Source organism: Engraulis encrasicolus, chromosome 1 (genome assembly GCF_034702125.1).
Source record: "Engraulis encrasicolus isolate BLACKSEA-1 chromosome 1, IST_EnEncr_1.0, whole genome shotgun sequence".
Classification (NCBI taxonomy): domain Eukaryota; kingdom Metazoa; phylum Chordata; class Actinopteri; order Clupeiformes; family Engraulidae; genus Engraulis; species Engraulis encrasicolus.
Window position 1 is genome coordinate 20,092,234 of NC_085857.1, and position 6,000 is coordinate 20,098,233.

Sequence of the window (6,000 nt, forward strand, 5' to 3'; positions counted from 1 at the left end):
GGGCATGGAACTGAGGAGGGGCCTGTAATCACCCAACTGGCCTTCTGTCGAGAGGGGCTCCTTCAGCCACACAGGGGCATGGAACTGAGGAGGGGCCTGTAATCACCCAACTGGCCTTCTGTCGAGAGGGGCTCCTTCAAAAATGAAGATGAAGACTCATCCAGGGTTGCCAGATGAGTCTGATGATTTCCAGCCCCAAAAATGCTCAAAACCCGCCTGGAAGCGCTAAATTCCGCCCAATTCTATTGATTTCTATGACCATGATTTTTTTCTGCCATGTGCCATTTTTACCCAGCAGACGGCCATCCTAAGCAGCCCGATCGGGCGGGAAACAGCCCAATCTGGCAACACTGTATGTGAGCATGAGTGTTAGTAAAGTCCTTTTGAATGACTGCTCACCATTGTGTCCGTTTGGAGCATGACTGTTTGTCAAGAAAAAATGATGCCATTGTCATTGGTGTTGTTGTTATTGTTTGTAAACACTGACCTGCACGTCCACATATTTGTCAGGGCAGACATCAATTCAGCACCGGCTCTGTCAGATAGGCTATCAGAGACTGACCTAGTTACTGTAAGGCCTCACCTAGCCACACATCCTGCATAGCAACAAACAACAACAAAAAGTATCAACGCCCACACAACAGTACAACTTTCTACTGTCTCACTCACATCACATATCGCATGTCTCAGCGATGACCTCAACGCTGTAATTAGCAACTGATCAGTGTTGAGTGTGTGTTTGTGTGTGTGTGTGTGTGTGTGTGTGTGTGTGTGTGTGTGTGTGTGTGTGTGTGTGTGTGTGTGTGTGTGTGTGTGTGTGTGTGTGTGTGTGTGTGTGTGAGTCAGGGTGGAGTAATGGTGCTTTGATAGGATGATGCACAATGACTCTGACAAAAGAGAACAGAGAGTGTGATTGCAAAAAGTCAACAAGTCAATGCGTGGTGCGGCGTGAGTGATGCTTTTATGCACAAATGCGTCACCTGTGTTCTGCAGTAGACTATATTGAATTTGGTAAGTGACTGCAACACCACAGGATGTGTTTTTTTTAATTATTTTTTTTTACTTTTTTTATGGTCTTTTTTTTTTTACTTTATTTGACAGGATAGTGTGAGAGGTGGACAAATTGTATAAATAAGGTCAAATACCCCATTTGTCACTACGATATCAGCCCAGAGAAGAGAAGAGAAGAGAAGAGAAGAGAAGAGAAGAGAAGAGAAGAGAAGAGAAGAGAAGAGAAGAGAAGAGAAAGAGAAAGAGAGACATGTAAAGGAACAAAGAGGGGAGACAGAATAAGGGCCTAGGAGAGAGAGAGAGAGAGAGAGAGAGAGAGAGAGAGAGAGAGAGAGAGAGAGAGAGAGAGAGAGAGAGAGAGAGAGAGATGAGAAGGCCTGCACATGAGGGAGAGTGAGGTGTATAGCTTTAATTCGGTATTACAGTAAGGCCCAAACCTTATCTTCCTTCAAAAGTACTGAGACAGAAGAAAAGAGGCAAAGAGCGAGAGATGACCTGTCCTAATCCTCTCAGGACAGGGTGCTAAAGGTCTACCTACAGTAGTTCAAATGACCTCAATCTACTCAGGAAAAGAATGATAGATATAATTAATTTGAAAGATGCTCATAGAATAATCTTACTCACGTTGTACAGAAGGATGAGATTCGTAGAGTAGAATAGTGTGTGATTCTCAAAGTGTGGTCCGGGGACCACAGGTGGTCCGTGACAGAGCTCAGGTGGTCCACGAGGGGATTTCTACTTTTCCAAGACAAGCCAGCAGTAAACTATATTTGTAACATTATTATAAAGGTAAATGTAGCTGAAGTCACATTTTCACCACAATAAGGCAGGCTTGTAAATGTGAATAAGAAGTAAGTGATCTGCATCGAAATTAGCCCCCGTCAACTGTCATTTCAGTTCACAGGTGGTCCCTAAACATTTTTGGGGGGGGCAAAGTGGTCCTCGATCTGAAAAAAGTTTGAGAAACACTGGTGTAGAGCAAAGCATTGAACAGTATAGCTGAGTAGTGTAGAGAGTAGAGGAGAGGAGTAGTGGTGTCTGTGGTTTACTTTTTTTTGTGGTGGATAGCTTACTGTACGTATATTTGAGCATTTTTTGAGGTGGGTATACTGCATATATTTGTGCTTCTAAATAATGGATCAATCAATTTTAGGTGGGTATACTGAAATCCCTGAAATTATGAGGTGGGTATACTGCATGTACCTGCGCTCTACGTAGAATGCACCACTGGAGAGGAGAGTAGAGTGAAGTAGAGTACGTAGTGTAGAGTGGAGTAGAGTAGAGTAGAGTAGAGTAGAGTAGAGTAGAGTGCAGTAGAATAGAATAGAGTAGAGTAGATTAGAGTAGAGTAGAGTAGAGTAGAGTAGAGTATTAGAGTAGAGTGAAGTAGAGTACGTAGTTAGAGGTAGAGTGGAGTAGAGTAGAGTAGAGTAGAGTAGAGTAGAGTAGAGTAGAGAGAAGTAGAGAAAAGTAGAGTACAGATACTTTACTGTTCCCAAAGGAAATTCATGAATGGAAGGACGTTACAATCTGCAACATTTAAAGAGCTGTTTACATGGGAAATTATAGCGAATTGATTACCTCAAGTTACCTTCAGACCTTTGGTAATGTCATAGCAATGTTGTTCTGATGATTGTTGTTTTTTCAGCAAAGAGTGGATAGGCCTGTCAACAGCTCCATCTCCCCTTTGAAGCTATGCCAGCCAATCAAACTCTTTTCAAGATTCACAATGTGTGGTTGGTAGTGTAGGCCAGTGGTTCCCAACCTGGGGTACGTGTACCACTAGGGGTACGCGAGCACACTGCAGGGGGTACTTGGACAATGTTATTATTTTAACAAATGTATGGAGCAGTTACATCAGGACAGAGAAAGCAATATAGAAGATGAATTAGGGGGTACTCATGGCACAACTAAGGCTTAGGGGGTACGCAAGACAAAAAAGGTTAAGAACCACTGCTGTAGGCTACTAGGTACTCTCGAAATACAACCAAGAAATTTCTAAAGCTAGACAATCTTTTTTCTCTGACATAATTAACAGAAATATTAATAATGCACGTGTCCTGTTTGGCACTGTGGAAAAGCTAGCAAGGCCCCCAAATCAAATGCCCTCTGAGTTCCTCTCAGTCAGCAAATGCAATGAGTTCGCATCCTTTTTCAAAGGAAAGATTGAAAAAATACGTACAAACATACTCACACATGTGCAACCGACCCAAGATTCAGACCAACTTGCTATGGTGAAGTTAAATCCTAACCTCATGAGAAATTTTCATTTAGTTGATGTGGACATTCTTAATAGAACGGTACAAAGTCTTAGCTCCTCTACATCTGACTTAGATATTTTACCAACAGCCTTCTTCAAATCCATCTTACATCTAATATCATCAGATGTACTTCAGATCATCAACACCTCACTACAAACAGGCATATTCCCAGGCTGTCTGAAAGAAGCAGTTGTGAAACCCTTACTGAAAAAGAACAACCTGGATGCAAGGGTACTAAACAACTATAGGCCCATATCCAATCTACCATTCATGGGTAAAATAATAGAGAAAATTGTTTTTAACCAATTAACTGCTTTTCTAATGTCTAATAGCTATTTTGATAAGTTTCAATCAGGTTTCCGTGCCTACCACAGCACTGAAACAGCTCTTATTAAAGTTATGAATGACATAAGATTGAATTCTGATGCTGGCAAATCATCCGTCTTGGTGCTACTCGATTTAAGTGCCGCTTTCGATACAGTTAATCATTCTATACTACTACATAGACTGGAACACTGGGTTGGCTTTACAGGCATAGTGATCAACTGGTTAAAATCGTACTTACAACAAAGACGTTTTTTTGTCGCCATTGGACATACATCATCACCGATGTCTCTGAATTGTGGGGTCCCCCAGGGCTCCATTCTGGGACCACTACTGTTCAATCTGTATATGTTGCCACTGGGACACATTATCGAGAATAACTCCATAAATTACCATAGCTATGCGGATGATACCCAGCTCTACTTATCTATGTCCCCAAATGACTATACCCCCCTTGAATCACTCTATCATTGCATGGACCAAATTAACAAATGGATGTCTCACAATTTCCTCCAGCTGAACACAGATAAAACTGAAGTAATTATATTTGGGAAAAGAGAGGAGAGACAAAAGATTGCTACTATCCTTGAAACGAAGGGACTGAAAGCAAGGGATACAGTTAAAAATCTTGGGGTTCTCATTGACAGTGACCTAAACTTCAACAGTCACATGAAAGCTATTACTAAGTCTGCATTTTATCACATAAAAAACGTCTCTAAATGTAGGGGCCTGATGTCTAAACATGATCTGGAGAAGCTAATACATGCCTTCATTTCTAGTAAAGTTGATTACTGTAACAGTCTTTTTACTGGCCTCCCCAATAAGACCATTAAACAGCTTCAACTTGTACAAAACGCAGCTGCAAGGGTTCTTACAAAGACAAGGAAGTTCGACCACATTACTCCAATTTTAAGATCGCTGCATTGGCTCCCAGTAAGCTACAGAATTGATTTTAAGGCTATGTTACTTGTGTTTAAATCACTAAATGGAATGGGACCCACATATCTACTGGATATGTTTCAGCTGTATGCACCAACTAGGTCACTAAGGTCAACGGAGAAGAATTTGCTGGTGATTCCAAAAGTCAAAACAAAGTGTGGAGAGGCAGCCTTTAGCTTCTATGCTTCAAAGCTTTGGAACCAGCTTCCAGATGACATAAAAAATGCACCCACTATTGATAGCTTTAAATCTAGACTCAAGACAAAGCTGTTCTCAGATGCTTTCCCCTAGCTTAAATTAATTATTCTTATTATTTTTATTTTTATTTTTATTTAATTTGTTTTATTTTATTTTATTATTATTTTTACCTTATGTTTTATCTTAATGTTTTAAATATTTTTTTGACTCTAATTCATTTCCTTCTTTCTTCCCTGTTTCCTTTCATTTACATTTGTTTACTTTGTGAAGCACATTGAGTTGCACCTGTGTATGAAATGCGCTATATAAATGAACTTGCCTTGCCTTGCCTAGGTGTGACGTGGGTGTTCGGAAACGTAACTGTTCCAGGTGAGTACTTCTTGTACATCTAAAAGAACACAATTCCTACCATTCTGAGTGAGACATACCTTTGACTAAGCTAACAGAACAAAAACCACTTGCCCCCAAAACATTACAACATTGCTACTCCGTTACAACACTCCTTTACTGGGCACATTTCAACATTACAAAAATACAAAAGTACAAAACCCTAGCCCACGTGTCCTCCCTTGCCCAAACACCTTTGCCCCAACCCCCTTGATCTCTCCTGCCCTCTCCTGCCCTCAACCACTACCATTCTCTCCACAACTACGTATTATCATTCTCCCCTTGTGCTCCAATTTCTCCAGCCTTCCTTTGGATAAAGCACCACCCTACCCTTTGTGTGTTGCTTTTCCTAAGCACGTCCGACCTACCCCTACCCCTTTCCCATACCCCACTCTCTTCTGGCTTCCTCTGCCACCCCCCTGTCACCCTTTGCCCAAGAACCACCCTACCCTCCGTGCTCTCCCTTGCCCAAACGTCATTCCACCCGCACCCTAGCCCATTTTGCCCTTCTCTACCCTAACAAACACCCCTCCACTCCCACCTACCCCACACTCTTCTGGCTTCCCCTGCCATCCTTTATCCAAGAACCACCCACCGTGTTCTCTCTTACCCAAACACCACCCACACCCTAGCCCATTTTGCCCTTCTATACCTTCCCCTGCCCCAAGGTGGGACTGTTTTCCAGGAGAGAGAGGGGACCCAGACTTGGGTCCTCATTACATTGTATTAATTGGCAGGGGGGCCCTTTCAGATGACTTTGTCCTGGGCCCGGCCAAAGCTGTCAGCGGACCTGCCCAAGCAATACTCCACTCCACTTCGAAACGAAAACGTCCACAGAATTGAACAGGGGGCGATTTATATCACCAATATCTCCACCAAT